We start from the raw sequence: 17,919 nt of genomic DNA, 5'->3' as shown, positions 1-17,919 counted from the left end.
CATAATCTACAAGGGGGCACTGCATCAGCAGCACAGCCTTACCCTAGGAATTATGCAAATCAAGAGCAGTTTAGCATATACTTAAGATTAGCTGCTTTTGTTCACCATACAATCCCCTGTAGCACCATGACGTCATAGCAGCAACAGAAATGCAAGCAGCAGATTTCGAGCAGTCATGCTTCCACCATCAAGATGCAGAAAATGAAAATGCACCTGGAGGCTCGAAGCAGCATGATTGACAGTTGCTTCCTGTTTCATGTCAATTATGGGTACATTGCAGGAAATAAGCTGCCAAGAAAATAAACTTAATAAATAAATAAATAAGGCAATAAATAATAAATACAAGATAAGAAAGCAGAGAAAGAGCTGTGGCAGCAAAAGATTCTCAACCTCGAACTTTTTGCAGATTCAGGAAACTTTCTTTCAGAGATCCTCAAAAAATGGCTGTGTTTGTGGTGATGAGCACCATGAGATTGAGGCCATCAATGAAATCCGTCGGAAAAGATATTCTGCGATTCAGCACAGACGTGCGGGAGGTGATCAGTAAGTCAATAGCTCGGCATCAACAAAAAAGGATCACTGAGGGACATTGACAACAATAAGTATTCTTAATTTTGAATATTTGCCCTTATTCTAATTGTATTGGTAAATGTTAGTCACAAACTTTACCGATTAACACACGCGCCATCATATGATTAAACAAATACCAATTTGATGGGAATAATGATGCTGCGGTACAATGTTTATTACGTTTTATCCCTGATCATCGTTTTGTGCTCTTGTACAGGTGGGTTCGCTTGTTGTAGTAATGTCTATGTCGTGAAATGCGCTTCGCTACGAGCATCCGAGCTTTCTTTCCAGGAGCACAAGGATCAATGGCTTTTTGAATTGTCTAAGATTTTTGAGAACCTTGGTAGGAACATTCGTTTTCCACAAGAGGTCACATTCTCCCAATGCATGTTAAATAACAGAGGTGTGGTACTCTTTTAATGAGATAAGTGACGGAATGCAGCAGCAGGATGAACATCTGCAGAAGATGAGATTACAACAGTATCTCACAAATAATGACAATCTGGCCTGTGGGTGGGTACGAATCAATAAATCAATCAAAAGTACCATACTCATTACTTATTTATTGGTGTTGATGAAGCAGCTTCCTTGTAAAAGGTTAACCTGGGTGGTTTACCATTGCCTTCCAAGCAGCCGGTCAAAGCAGGAATTTGGGATTTGGCGAGCGTGTCGGAAATAACTTACCTACTCATTAATAAATTATTATACGAGTTCCCTCATAGTAAATTGAATGCAGAAGGTGTTTAGCGGTTAGGGCGCAGCTTGGGATCCTAGGATCCTGGGTTCGAATCCCGGTCGATTGCTGAATTAACGCCAGGGGGGTTGACTCAGCCTGTCATCCTTCCGGGGTCGGTAAATTGAGTATCAGTTCACTGGTAATTACCTGTGTGTCCCAAGAGGCGACTAACAGGATTGGCGGCAGGAAGGGCATCCGGCCATAAAACACTGGTTCAAAAAGAGGACCACGATGCCCGAAAAAGGCCGACCCCTGCTCTGTGGGGACAAATGGCCTCTAAAGGTGGATGTTTGGCCCATCAATCCTACAAAATAGGGCGGTCCTTATTTGGGGGTAAAAACAAAAATTCAAAAGTTCAAGGTCTGACCTGCCAAAAGAAGCTCCATTTGCCACAAAAACACTGTGTACAATGTTTTTTTTTTTAATATCAATATTTAGAGGTCGCCCAAGGCCCTTGAAGTTTTACCATGTACATGTATAGGGGAAGCTGCATAGAACAACAGTTTATCGTTCATATCTTTCCTATTTGTAACTTACATAAGCCATACTAATACCAAGTGAAAGCATCAAGTGTAGAAAATATCATCACCCTCGTTTTTGCGGCAATGAAGAAGCACCAGATGGAGTAGCTTCATCCTCACGATCAGAGGCAGATTCTTCGTTGGTTGAACTACTGTTATCCTCGAGAAGCACCAGATGGAGCAGCTTCATCCTCACGATCAGAGGCAGATTCTTCGTTGGTTGAACTGCTGCTATCCTCTAGAAGCACCAGATGGAGTAGCTTCATCCTCACGATCAGAGGCAGGTTCTTCGTTGGTTGAACTGCTGCTATCCTCTAGAAGCACCAGATGGAGTAGTGTTACGTGCTCCTCCCCAAACCCCGGTCACGGTGTACCTCCGAGCCCCGAGAGGAGTCACGGCAGAAACATGTGTTATTCTGTGTGTCAAAGATCAATGGTGAAAACACACCAATTGTTACCAACAAACAAGTATTGTATTAAGGTCACACAAGAATAACAGTACAATAACAATATTAATCAATTGTACAACCAATATATCATTCCTATGATGGTACCATCAGTTTCGTACAATATAACTCACTGTGCTCCAAGTGAGTGAAAATAACATTCCCAATGTCTCTGTCCTGGCTTCAGGCCAAAGTCGATCCACGCTCCAGTGATCGTCAGAACGATGTTGTATCGAGACCAGAATCCCGCTCGGTTGACAGTCACACTGCCAAAGATAGGCAAAGGTGTCCTCAAGAGGCGACTGGGAAATCACACCTTCGGGTATGGATGTTCAACCGCTCCCCACACGGCGAACCGCAAATTCCCACTCGAAATCCACATTACACACACACACCAGGTTAACGTCTGGATGCGATGAAATGGTTGAAGCGAGGTGAAAAACCTGGAGCAATGCGAAATCAGGTGAGAGGCAAAATGGCTAACGGTCCGTTCTCAAGACGTAACAGCACTCCAATGATTCTCTTCGGAATCGACCGCAAAATCTGTCATGCAGGTTTATCTGTCACAGCGATAACAACTCTGTCGCAGGAATCCCTTTCCCAGGAAACCCCAAAGTTCGTTAGTGACCCACGTTCGCCAGCGTTTGCTCCAGACATCAAAGCAGCTCGGCTCCTTCTCCGACCTCACTCGCTCCGCCTCCTTTTCCTCTTCTTCTTCCTCTTCTTCTTCTTCTTCTTCCACTTCGTCCGGTTCCCGATCCGGTTTCCGGTTTCTTTTTAAAACATTAATTTTTTTTACCTTTTGAAAACAGTTAACTCCAATTCACTTAAACGATAACAATAATAGTACATGGAACCAAAAATGTTTACAGTGGATGAGAACCACAACAACGGAAGTGACGAATCCGTAACAGTAGCTTCATCCTCATGATTAGAGGCAGATTCTTCGTTGGTTGAATTGCTGCTATCCTCTAGAAGCACCAGATGGAGTAACTTCATCCTCACCATCAGAGGCAGATTCTTCGTTGGTTGAACTGCTGCTATCCTCCAGAAGTACCAGATGGAGTAGCTTCATCCTCATGATCAGAGGCAGGTTCTTCTTGGTTTAACTGCTGCTATCCTCTGGTAGTACCAGATGGAGTAACTTCATCCTCACGATCAGAGGCAGATTCTTCGTTGGTTGAATTGCTGCTATATCCTCCATAAGCACCAGATGGAGCAGCTTCATCCTCACGATCAGAGGCAGATTCTTTGTTGGTTGAACTGCTGCTATCTTCCAGAAACACCAGATGGAGCAGCTTCATCCTCACGATCAGAGGCAGATTCTTTGTTGGTTGAACTGCTGCTATCGTCTAGAAGCACCAGATGGAGTAGCTTCATCCTCACGATCAGAGGCAGATTCTTTGTTGGTTGAATTGCTGCTATTCTCTGGAAGTACCAGATGGAGTAACTTCATCGTCACGATCAGAGGCAGATTCTTCGTTGGTTGAACTGCTGCTATCCTCCAGAAGTACCAGATGGAGTAACTTCATCCTCACGATCAGAGGCAGATTATTCGTTGGTTGAATTGCTGCTATCCTCCAGAAGTACCAGATGGAGCAGATTCATCCTCACAATCAGAGGCAGATTCTTCGTTGGTTGAACTGCTGCTATCCTCTGGAAGCACCAGATGGAGTAGCTTCATCCTCACGATCAGAGGCAGATTATTCGTTGGTTGAATTGCTGCTATCCTCCAGAAGCACCAGATGGAGCAGATTCATCCTCACAATCAGAGGCAGATTCTTCGTTGGTTGAATTGCTGCTATCCTCTGGAAGCACCAGATGGAGTAGCTTCATCCTCAGGATCAGAGGCAGATTCTTCATTGGTTGAACTGCTGCTATCCTCAAGAAGCACCAGATGGAGTAGCTTGATCCTCACGATCAGAGGCAGATTCTTCGTTGGTTGAACTGCTGCTATCCTTTAGAAGCACCAGATGGAGTAGCTTCATCCTCACGATCAGAAGCAGATTCTTCGTTGGTTGAACTGCTGCTATCCTCTGGAAGCACCAGATGGAGTAGCTCCATCCTCATGATCAGAGACAGATTCTTCGTTGGTTGAACTGCTGCTATCCCCCAGAAGCACCAGATGGAGCAGCTTCATCCTCACGATCAGAGGCAGATTCTTCGTTGGTTGAACTGCTGCTATCCTCCAGAAGTACCAGATGGAGTAACTTCATCCTCACGATCAGAGGCAGATTCTTCGTTGGTTGAATTGCTGCTATCCTCCAGAAGCACCAGATGGAGTAGATTCATCCTCACGATCAGAGGCAGATTCTTCGTTGGTTGAACTGCTGCTATCCTCTTGAAGCACCAGATGGAGTAGCTTCATCCTCACAATCAGAGGCAGATTCTTCATTGGTTGAACTGCTGCTATCCTCTAGATTCCTAGAAGCACCAGATGGAGTAGCTTCATCCTCACGATCAGAGGCAGATTCTTCGTTGGTTGAATTGCTGCTATTCTCTGGAAGTACCAGATGGAGTAACTTCATCCTCACGATCAGAGGCAGATTCTTCATTGGTTGAACTGCTGCTATCCTCTGGAAGCATCAGATGGAGTAGCTCATCCTCACGATCAGAGGCAGATTCTTCATTGGTTGAACTGCTGCTATCCTCAAGAAGCACCAGATGGAGTAGCTTCATCCTCACGATCAGAGGCAGATTCTTCGTTGGTTGAACTGCTGCTATCCTCAAGAAGCACCAGATGGAGTAACTTCATCCTCACGATCAGAGGCAGATTCTTCGTTGGTTGAACTGCTGCTATCCTCTGGAAGTACCAGATGGAGTAACTTCATCCTCACTATCAGAGGCAGATTCTTCGTTGGTTGAACTGCTGCTATCCTCCAGAAGTACCAGATGGAGTAACTTCATCCTCACGATCAGAGGCAGATTATTCGTTGGTTGAATTGCTGCTATCCTCAGAAGCACCAGATGGAGTAGCTTCATCCTCACGATCAGAGGCAGATTCTTCGTTGGTTGAACTGCTGCTATCCTCTAGAGTCTAGAAGCACCAGATGGAGTAGCTTCATCCTCACGATCAGAGGCAGATTCTTCGTTGGTTGATCTGCTGCTATCCACCAGAAGTACCAGATGGAGTAACTTCATCCTCACGATCAGAGGCAGATTCTTCGTTGTTTGAACTGCTACTATCCTCTGGAAGCACCAGATGGAGTAGCTTCATCCTCAGGATCAGAGGCACATTCTTCGTTGGTTGAACTGCTGCTATCCTCAAGAAGCACCAGATGGAGTAGCTTCATCCTCACGACCAGAGGCAGATTCTTCGTTGGTTGAACTGCTGCTATCCTCTAGAAGCACCAGATGGAGTAGCTTCATCCTCACGATCAGAGGCAGATTCTTCGTTGGTTGAACTGCTGCTATCCTCCAGAAGCACCAGATGGAGTAGCTTCATCCTCACGATCAGAGGCAGATTCTTCGTTGGTTGAACTGCTGCTATCCTCTAGAAGCACCAGATGGAGCAGCTCCATCCTCACGATCAGAGGCAGATTATTCGTTGGTTGAATTGCTGCTATCCTCAGAAGCACCAGATGGAGTAGCTTCATCCTCACGATCAGAGGCAGATTCTTCGTTGGTTGAACTGCTGCTATCCTCTAGAAGCACCAGATGGAGTAGCTTCATCCTCACGATCAGAGGAAGATTCTTCGTTGGTTGATCTGCTGCTATCCTCCAGAAGTACCAGATGGAGTAACTTCATCCTCACGATCAGAGGCAGATTCTTCGTTGGTTGAACTGCTGCTATCCTCTGGAAGCACCAGATGGAGTAGCTTCATCCTCAGGATCAGAGGCAGATTCTTCATTGGTTGAACTGCTGCTATCCTCAAGAAGCACCAGATGGAGTAGCTTCTTCCTCTCGATCAGTGGCAGATTCTTCGTTGGTTGAACTGCTGCTATCCTCTAGAAGCACCAGATGGAGTAGCTTCATCCTCACGATCAGAGGCAGATTCTTCGTTGGTTGAACTACTGCTATCCTCCAGAAGCACCAGATGGAGTAGCTTCATCCTCACGATCAGAGGCAGATTCTTCGTTGGTTGAACTGCTGCTATCCTCTAGAAGCACCAGATGGAGCAGCTTCATCCTCACGATCAGAGGCATATTCTTCGTTGGTTGAAATGCTGCTATCCTCTAGAAGCACCAGATGGAGTAGCTTCATCCTCACGATCAGAGGCAGATTCTTCATTGGTTGAACTGATGCTATCCTCTAGAAGCACCAGATGGAGCAGCTCCATCCTCACGATCAGAGGCAGATTCTTTGTTGGTTGAACTGCTGCTGTCCTCCAGAAGCACCAGATGGAGCAGCTTCATCCTCACGATCAAAGGCAGATTATTCGTTCGTTGAACTGCTGCTGTCCTCCAGAAGCACCAGATGGAGCAGCTTCATCCTCATGATCAGAGGCAGATTCTTCGTTGGTTGATCTGCTGCTATCCTCCAGAAGTACCAGATGGTGTAACTTCATCCTCACGATCAGAGGCAGTTTCTTCGTTGGTTGAATTGCTGCTATCCTCCAGAAGCACCAGATGGAGTAGATTCATCCTCACGATCAGAGGCAGATTATTCGTTGGTTGAACTGCTGCTATCCTCCAGAAGCACCAGATAGAGTAGATTCATCCTCACGCTCAGAGGCAGATTCTTCGTTGGTTGAACTGCTGCTATCCTCAAGAAGCACCAGATGGAGTACCTTCATCCTCACGATCAGAGGCAGATTCTTCGTTGGTTGAACTGCTGCTATCCTCTAGAAGCACCAGATGGAGTAGCTTCATCCTCACGATCAGAGGCAGATTCTTCGTTGGTTGAATTGCTGCTATCCTCCAGAAGTACCAGATGGAGCAGATTCATCCTCACAATCAGAGGCAGATTCTTCGTTGGTTGAACTGCTGCTATCCGCTAGAAGCACCAGATGGAGTAGCTTCATCCTCTGGCTCAGAGGCAGATTCTTCATTGGTTGAATTGCTGCTATATCCTCCAGAAGCACCAGATGGAGTAGCTTCATCCTCACGATCAGAGACAGATTCTTCGTTGGTTGAACTGCTGCTATCCTCTAGAAGCACCAGATGGAGTAGCTTCATCCTCACCATCAGAGGCAAATTCTTCGTTGGTTGAATTGCTGCTATATCCTCTAGAATCGCCAGATGGAGTAGCTTCATCCTCACAATCAGAGGCAGATTCTTCGTTGGTTGAACTGCTGCTATTTCCTCTGGAATCGCCAGGGCCTGCGCTTCTTCAGCTGTTGTTTCTGCTGTTAGGCGTCTCTTTCTCTGTTTCTTCAAAGTTTCTTGACGGTTTTTTTTCCTTTCGCAACAGGACTCCATCAACTTTACCCATACATCCATGGCGTCCCTTTTCCCAATGCGCCATGAGGAACTGCTTATCTTCTTCAATCGTCATCATGCTCGGGGCTTGTGCATGCGCAATGTCAAACAAGTCATCAAAACAGTCTTTGAAATCTTCATCATTCTTTGCCTGAGTGCAGGTCTTCCTCGAAGCATGCTTCTTCAGACATCGGAGAAACAGAGATTCCAGCCTCTTGATCGAGTCTTGCTTGTGTCGAACTGGAATATTCGCCTTTTGCAAAAATGCGAGGACTTTCTCAATTGTTGGTGTTGCTTCCCTTCTGACAGCATGCTTGTTTTCACAGTGGAGAAACAGGAAGTATCCCAGAGCTTGTCTGTTGGATGGATGTTTCGACCCTCTGATGTCCTCAATGTACAAATCTAGAAGGTGCACTTTCATGTGATTTCTAGGAGCAACTGCCATCATTTGATGTCACAAAACAATCTGTGGAAGAAAGAAGAAGTTTGAACATTTGAACAAGACAAACAAGAAAGATGTCAAGGAAAAGCTGTTGCACTGGGTAATGTTGCATTATTCGTGTATGTCATATACTCATTAACACTTGGTATAGTAAAAGCATAATTCAATAAATAACAAGGTTCAGACATACATGGCATCAGACATATATGGCGGCGGCCATCTTGCATTATGACGTGGGTTGCACCCACACACCAAATTCGAATGCGGTCCTTCGCTTACGCACGCACGCACGCCCGCACGCACGCATGCACGCACGCACGCACGGACGGACGGACACACGGACGGAGGGGAAAACCATAGTCCCCCTTTCGCTCCGCTGTGCGACCTGGGACAATAACCCGAATACATCAAATAATCTGTCAAGCATATGTGATGTTACTTGACAAACACGAATAGTGCCACATTACCATTGCACTGTACAGCTTCCCCCGATACATGTATTATACACGTACATGGTCAAACTTACAAGGCCTTGGGCGACCTCTAAATATTGATATTTTTCAATAAAAAAATACAGAGCGTTTTTGTGGCAAATGGAACCTTTTGCAGGGTCAGACCTTAAACTTTTAAAAGTCAAAAAATAACGACCACCCTCCTGCACAATGCTAGTTTGTCCATGCTCTGTCCTTTTATAAATACCGAACATAAAGCAAGGAAGCAGCACCTATCATTTCGGCTGATAGGATAGCCTAGAGGCACACACACTCACCTCTAACCAGTCTAGCTTGGGTTCAAATCCCAACTCAGCTATAAACTGTCATCCTAGTGTTTCACAGGCAGGTGATTCATCAAAGTGTGTGCCGTCCCTTGGATGGATCTTAAACGGGCGTTCCATCTGCCAGGAGTCATTGATGGACGTTAAAGATCCTATGGTGTCCTTCATGAAGAGTAGGCGAGCCATCTCCGGCAAAGGAGCAAATTACAAATTTCTGCCCTTACCAGCAGAGGGTGTTGCATCAGCGGCACAGCCACACCCACAAGCACAGCCACACCTTCAGCCACACCCCCAGACACACCCGCAGCCACACCCCCAGACACACCCGCAGCCACACCCCCAGACACACCCGCAGCCACACCCCCAGACACACCCCCAGACACACCCCCAGACACACCCGCAGCCACACCCTCAGACATCCTCTGAGTAAACGTCATTTTGAGGGATGGTGATGCCCTTGCATGCCAACCACCAGGATGATATTAAAAGATTAATTGTGAGTGAGTCATATTGCAGAAATACCTGTATTCTCTTCGCAGAACATTAAAACAAGATGAGTGTTATCCTATCCTATCGGTCGGCCGACACCTATCGGCCTATCGGCAGGCAGCAGAATTGGTGAAAGACTGTAGGCAGAAGTCGAAGGTGACTGCAATCTTTTGAATGTCCTTGCCATTGAAATTCGATGGCAAATCAAATTTAATCTTAAAATACCTGCTTGAAATAAAAGCAGGTACGGTACCCAATACAAAGCTCTTCAAAACATTAATTTTTGCACGACATGGAGCTTTACAAAACCGAAAAGAAAACAATCACACCCAGCCTGGACAAGAGCGGTTGTCAGCAAGAATCGTGGGAATAATATGTGGAATATGGGGAGAAGGAATTCAAACGGAAATGGAAATAGCAAACAGAGAGCAGCAGTTCCTTTATGAAAGGTAAACCAATTGGACAAAATTGTCGAAATAAAAGTCTGAGTATTTGCTTGAACACACTAGAGACACAACACGAAAGACACAAGAAACACAACAAGTACACATACATTCAAAGTACACCGCCCCATGCCAAATAATTAAATATGCTGCAGCGCGGCATTGCCGGGGCGCCTCTGGCGCCCGGCAATACCGCAGTGCAGCTCATTAAGGCTGCATTGGGAGGGAGGGGTGTACACTAATTGATTGATTAATTGTATAATTAAAATCAATAAAAGATTATCACAAAATATTTTCATAATCAATTGGCTAATCGCATAACTAAACCACTAGTGCTTCATCCGAAGATGTATCTTTTAGAAATTTAATTAAATAAGTCATTTATAAAAAATTAAATAATTAATTGATTACTCAATAAATAATTAATCGATTAATCAATAAATAATTAATAGATGAAATGATTAATCAATAAATCAAAAATATCCTTGATAGCCACATCACTTGGTCACTCATGTCCAAATATTAGCTTTCCAGCTCAAAAGGTGCCTGAGATATTGGCCAAATGAGAAAGAAAATAAATAAATGATTAATAATGAAAATAAATAAATAATAATCATAAAAAAATTAAATTATTAATCAATTTGGTCAGAGAACACATAAACTACCACTATTTCATCAGAATCTGTAACTTTAAAAAAAAAAAATTTTTTGTCATTAATCGAATAATTAAATAATTAATCGATTAATTGATTAATTAATAAATCAAAAATATCCTTTGCAGCCAAATCACCTGGTCATTGGCATGTCCAAATATCAGCTTCCTAACTCAAAAGGTGCCTGAGTTAATAATGGTCAGAAGAGAAATGAAATTTAATTAATTAAATAAGTACTTAATTAAACGCTAATAATTAAATAACTCCTCAATTAATTGATTATTCAAAAAACAAAAAATACCGTATTTGACAAAGGACTTGCTCACTACTGTGCCGAAATTTCAGCTTCCTAGCTCAAAGGATGGCTGAGATATCGTCCGGACAACCAAGAAAGAAAACAAACAAGTACACATACATTCAAAGTACACCGCCCCATGCCAAATAATTAAATATGCTGCAGCGCGGCATTGCCGGGGCGCCTCCGGCGCCCGGCAATACCGCAGTGCAGCTCATTGAGGCTGCATTGGGAGGGAGAGGTGTACACTAATTGATTGATTAATTGTATAATTAAAATCAATAAAAGATTATCACAAAATATTTTCATAATCAATTGGCTAATCGCATAACTAAACCAGTAGTGCTTCATCCGAAGATGTATCTTTTAGAAATTTAATTAAATAAGTCATTTATATAAAATTAAATAATTAATTGATTACTCAATAAATAATTAATCGATTAATCAATAAATACTTAATAGATGAAATGATTAATCAATAAATCAAAAATATCCTTGATAGCCACATCACTTGGTCACTCATGTCCAAATATTAGCTTCCCAGCTCAAAAGGTGCCTGAGATATTGGCCAAATGAGAAAGAAAATAAATAAATGATTAATAATGAAAATAAATAAATAATAATCATAAAAAAATTAAATTATTAATCAATTTGGTCAGAGAACACATAAACTACCACTATTTCATCAGAATCTGTAACTTAAAAAAAAAATTTTTTTTTGTCATTAATCGAATAATTAAATAATTAATCGATTAATTGATTAATTAATAAATCAAAAATATCCTTTGCAGCCAAATCACCTGGTCATTGGCATGTCCAAATATCAGCTTCCTAACTCAAAAGGTGCCTGAGTTAATAATGGTCAGAAGATAAATGAAATTTAATTAATTAAATAAGTACTTAATTAAACGCTAATAATTAAATAACTCCTCAATTAATTTATTATTCAAAAAACAAAAAATACCGTATTTGACAAAGGACTTGCTCACTACTGTGCCGAAATTTCAGCTTCCTAGCTCAAAGGATGGCTGAGATATCGTCCGGACAACCAAGAAAACAAACAAGAAAACAAACAAGAAACCAGAGTGAAAACTGAGTACTCTCTTTCAGCGTGCGTCACTGCCGAGCCCCCTTCGGTGCCCGGCAATGACGATTTGCAATGCCTGGAGGTGGCATAGGAAAGGAGCGGTGTACAACAAGAAAACAAGTACACATACATTCAAAGTACACCGCCCCATGCCAAATAATTAAATATGCTGCAGCGCGGCATTGCCGGGGCGCCTCAGGCGCCCGGCAATACCGCAGTGCAGCTCATTGAGGCTGCATTGGGAGGGAGACGTGTACACTAATTGATTGATTAATTGTATAATTAAAATCAATAAAAGATTATCACAAAATATTTTCATAATCAATTGGCTAATCGCATAACTAAACCACTAGTGCTTCATCCGAAGATGTATCTTTTAGAAATTTAATTAAATAAGTCATTTATAAAAAATTAAATAATTAATTGATTACTCAATAAATAATTAATCGATTAATCAATAAATAATTAATAGATGAAATGATTAATCAATAAATCAAAAATATCCTTGATAGCCACATCACTTGGTCACTCATGTCCAAATATTAGCTTCCCAGCTCAAAAGGTGCCTGAGATATTGGCCAAATGAGAAAGAAAATAAATAAATGATTAATAATGAAAATAAATAAATAATAATCATAAAAAAATTAAATTATTAATCAATTTGGTCAGAGAACACATAAACTATCACTATTTCATCAGAATCTGTAACTTTAAAAAAAAAAAGTTTTTGTCATTAATCGAATAATTAAATAATTAATCGATTAATTGATTAATTAATAAATCAAAAATATCCTTTGCAGCCAAATCACCTGGTCATTGGCATGTCCAAATATCAGCTTCCTAACTCAAAAGGTGCCTGAGTTAATAATGGTCAGAAGAGAAATGAAATTTAATTAATTAAATAAGTACTTAATTAAACGCTAATAATTAAATAACTCCTCAATTAATTGATTATTCAAAAAACAAAAAATACCGTATTTGACAAAGGACTTGCTCACTACTGTGCCGAAATTTCAGCTTCCTAGCTCAAAGGATGGCTGAGATATCGCCCGGACAACCAAGAAAACAAACAACCAGAGTGAAAACTGAGTACTCTCTTTCAGCGTGCGTCACTGCCGAGCCCCCTTTGGTGCCCGGCAATGACGATTTGCAATGCCTGGAGATGGCATAGGAAAGGAGCGGTGTACAACAAGTACACATACATTCAAAGTACACCGCCCCATGCCAAATAATTAAATATGCTGCAGCGCGGCATTGCCGGGGCGCCTCAGGCGCCCGGCAATACCGCAGTGCAGCTCATTGAGGCTGCATTGGGAGGGAGACGTGTACACTAATTGATTGATTAATTGTATAATTAAAATCAATAAAAGATTATCACAAAATATTTTCATAATCAATTGGCTAATCGCATAACTAAACCACTAGTGCTTCATCCGAAGATGTATCTTTTAGAAATTTAATTAAATAAGTCATTTATAAAAAATTAAATAATTAATTGATTACTCAATAAATAATTAATCGATTAATCAATAAATAATTAATAGATGAAATGATTAATCAATAAATCAAAAATATCCTTGATAGCCACATCACTTGGTCACTCATGTCCAAATATTAGCTTCCCAGCTCAAAAGGTGCCTGAGATATTGGCCAAATGAGAAAGAAAATAAATAAATGATTAACAAGTACACATACATTCAAAGTATACCGCCCCATGCCAAATAATTAAATATGCTGCAGCGCGGCATTGCCGGGGCGCCTCCGGCGCCCGGCAATACCGCAGTGCAGCTCATTGAGGCTGCATTGGGAGGGAGAGGTGTACACTAATTGATTGATTAATTGTATAATTAAAATCAATAAAAGATTATCACAAAATATTTTCATAATCAATTGGCTAATCGCATAACTAAACCAGTAGTGCTTCATCCGAAGATGTATCTTTTAGAAATTTAATTAAATAAGTCATTTATAAAAAATTAAATAATTAATTGATTACTCAATAAATAATTAATCGATTAATCAATAAATACTTAATAGATGAAATGATTAATCAATAAATCAAAAATATCCTTGATAGCCACATCACTTGGTCACTCATGTCCAAATATTAGCTTCCCAGCTCAAAAGGTGCCTGAGATATTGGCCAAATGAGAAAGAAAATAAATAAATGATTAATAATGAAAATAAATAAATAATAATCATAAAAAAATTAAATTATTAATCAATTTGGTCAGAGAACACATAAACTACCACTATTTCATCAGAATCTGTAACTTAAAAAAAAAAATTTTTTTTGTCATTAATCGAATAATTAAATAATTAATCGATTAATTGATTCATTAATAAATCAAAAATATCCTTTGCAGCCAAATCACCTGGTCATTGGCATGTCCAAATATCAGCTTCCTAACTCAAAAGGTGCCTGAGTTAATAATGGTCAGAAGATAAATGAAATTTAATTAATTAAATAAGTACTTAATTAAACGCTAATAATTAAATAACTCCTCAATTAATTGATTATTCAAAAAACAAAAAAGACCGTATTTGACAAAGGACTTGCTCACTACTGTGCCGAAATTTCAGCTTCCTAGCTCAAAGGATGGCTGAGATATCGTCCGGACAACCAAGAAAGAAAGAAAACAAGAAAACAACCAGAGTGAAAACTGAGTACTCTCTTTCAGCGTGCGTCACTGCCGAGCCCCCTTCGGTGCCCAGCAATGACGATTTGCAATGCCTGGAGATGGCATAGGAAAGGTGCGGTGTACAATAATGAAAATAAATAAATAATAATCATAAAAAAATTAAATTATTAATCAATTTGGTCAGAGAACACATAAACTACCACTATTTCATCAGAATCTGTAACTTTAAAAAAAAAATTTTTTTTGTCATTAATCGAATAATTAAATAATTAATCGATTAATTGATTAATTAATAAATCAAAAATATCCTTTGCAGCCAAATCACCTGGTCATTGGCATGTCCAAATATCAGCTTCCTAACTCAAAAGGTGCCTGAGTTAATAATGGTCAGAAGAGAAATGAAATTTAATTAATTAAATAAGTACTTAATTAAACGCTAATAATTAAATAACTCCTCAATTAATTGATTATTCAAAAAACAAAAAATACCGTATTTGACAAAGGACTTGCTCACTACTGTGCCGAAATTTCAGCTTCCTAGCTCAAAGGATGGCTGAGATATCGCCCGGACAACCAAGAAAACAAACAACCAGAGTGAAAACTGAGTACTCTCTTTCAGCGTGCGTCACTGCCGAGCCCCCTTTGGTGCCCGGCAATGACGATTTGCAATGCCTGGAGATGGCATAGGAAAGGAGCGGTGTACAACAACCAAGAAAACAAACAAACAAGAAACCAGAGTGAAAACTGAGTACTCTCTTTCAGCGTGCGTCACTGCCGAGCCCCCTTCGGTGCCCAGCAATGACGATTTGCAATGCCTGGAGATGGCATAGGAAAGGAGCGGTGTACAACAAACAAACAACCAAGAAAACAAACAAACAAGAAACCAGAGTGAAAACTGAGTACTCTCTTTCAGCGTGCGTCACTGCCGAGCCCCCTTCGGTGCCCAGCAATGACGATTTGCAATGCCTGGAGATGGCATAGGAAAGGAGCGGTGTACAATAAACACAAGAGACACAAGAAACACATGAAGGACAAGAGACACAAGAGACACTCAACAGACACAAGTTTACATCAGTGATGGAGCACAAAGTATAAAGATGATTATTGTACCTGATGTTTTCACTCTTCATGTCAGGTTCGTTTAAACTTTAAGACAGTTAATTTTCTCTAGGCGCTGCCATCGATAACTTCAAAAGATCAAATGTAAGATTGAGACATTGGACACATCGATTCGTTACAAAAGGTGACAAAATATTTTCTGATTGGTGTGAGCAGTCTGAGGACAGGTAAGTTGATGGTGTTTGGCATAGAAAGGTTTTGAAAGAATAATATTTACATACAAATCTCCTCTAGACAGAGAGAACCAGGTATTACACACCTGTAATGAATTTTTCTAAATGCATCCTTCACCTTGTTGATGTTAAAATTGACTTCTACATTATATTTATTTATTAAAAAGTTAATATGGGAGTACATCATTGAGTATTAGTTCTGAAATGCCGTAGTAAAGTGTTACCTTTAATAATGCTGCGTAACAATGCTGATGTACAATGCGTTGTTAAAGGTCGAGCAGAAATAACTGTGTTATTTACATTTTCAGTTGTAACCAGGTGTGATCAATGAGTGAGAGTTATGGCGACAGCTGCCATCATCGGTGAGATACACGGATGGCATTGGGTTTATGATATTGAAGGTCATATGGACGTCTAGTTTGAATTGTTTGAGGTCCCATTGCAGGCCCTGGTCCTTGCAGGTTTGACAATACCCCAAGAAGGGTGCAATACTGCAATAGGATCGTTTAACTTGGGATACCTGTGGGGCCATTGTGTGACCTGTATACGAGGGCCGTAGGTGAGACCTATGTGTGTATTGCGCATTTCGCATGCTCATAATGGTGCACATGTGACCGCTCGTGCACACCTGTAACACACCAGGTCATGCCAATAACAAAATTATCAACGATGTTAACATACTTTAGGGTTAATGCCCCTTTCGCAAACTACCGTGGCACGTGACCAGAAGATAATTGTGAAGGGAATAGACACAAAAACCACGTGGCACAGCTAAGAATAAGCGACGTGACAGAGCTAGGACTTTTATGGGTCACCGAGAAAATGTCGCCCGAGACTCGGTTTGCTCCATCCTGTTTGTATCAAATTCAATGGACGAATACTTAGCGCAATTCATAATTGTCTGTGCTTTTCCTTCTTTAAATTTTTGTGTGTGTGCATATATATATACAGTGCATTCAAAAAGTATTCAGACCCCTTCACTTTTTTCACATTTTGTTATGTTGCAGCCTTATACTGAAATCGTTTAAATTCATTTTTCCCCTCATTAATCTACACTCAATACCCCATAATGACAAAGAGAAAACAGGATTTTAGAAAGTTTTGCAAATTTATTAAAAATAAAAAACTGAAATATCACATTGGCATAAGTATTCAGACCCTTAACTCAGTATTTAGTTGAAGTACAATTGTTTTTTATCACACGCAGGGTTCCTGTAAAGGGGATGGGGGGGAGGTGGGGGGGGGGGGAGTGGTTAATTTTTTTTAAATACACACAAAGGAATATGTATTACCCTTTATTCTAAGCACATATGAAAGGTCATGTGTAGAAATGTATTGTTATAGTGATAAAACAATCATTCTTAGCCCGGGACAAAAAGTACCCACTCCTGGATGAATGCGAAATTTTTGATAAAACATTATTACAACAATCCTGAAACACAAAAATAAATAAAACAAACACATAGAAATATGTATTAACCTTTATTTGAATCATATATGGAAGGTCATGCATAGAAATGTTTTTATCACAAAGTTAGAGCAAAACAAAAACCATACCGGGTCCAAAATTACCCACTTCTGCATCTAAGGGTTAAACATGTTCAAACCCTTGTATTCACCACTCAGCACATTCATTCTGTATAGTGGGGCGGCTTAGCCCAAATATTCAAAAGAATTGTGCATTTTGTGATACAAGCACCAAATTTGGCACAAATGTACATTAATATGTTGCGAACATTTTCAGATATTGGGCCACTTGAAATTCCGTAAATTTTTTTTTCAAATTTTTTCAAATTTCGTAATTTCAAATTTTTCGGGTGACACCGTCACAATTTCGGTCTTCGAGGCCGGCCGATAGGCAAAGTGTGACCGGAAGGGACGAGGTTCTCCTGACCACGTGGCCCTCGATCTGGGAAGCGAGAGGCGTTCCATTAGTGGACGCGCCCCTCACGCCCGACTTTTGGGCGGCCCCGGCAGGCCGTTTGTTTTGACGTTCCGTGACAGGCCCCGCACCCCCACCTCCGGGCCGACCGGAAGCTTGTGCTGAGTACATCATACCTGAACAACTCAGTGAGGCAGAACACAGCAGTGCACACCAGGGTGACCCCTTCAGTGCATAAACCAATTAACCTGTCCACTGCAGGGCATATAGAAATGAAGTTATTTT

The sequence above is a fragment of the Myxine glutinosa genome, chromosome 8 (assembly GCF_964187855.1).
Source record: "Myxine glutinosa chromosome 8, kmMyxGlut1.1, whole genome shotgun sequence".
Lineage (NCBI taxonomy): Eukaryota > Metazoa > Chordata > Myxini > Myxiniformes > Myxinidae > Myxine > Myxine glutinosa.
Note: the sequence above shows the minus strand (reverse complement) of the source record.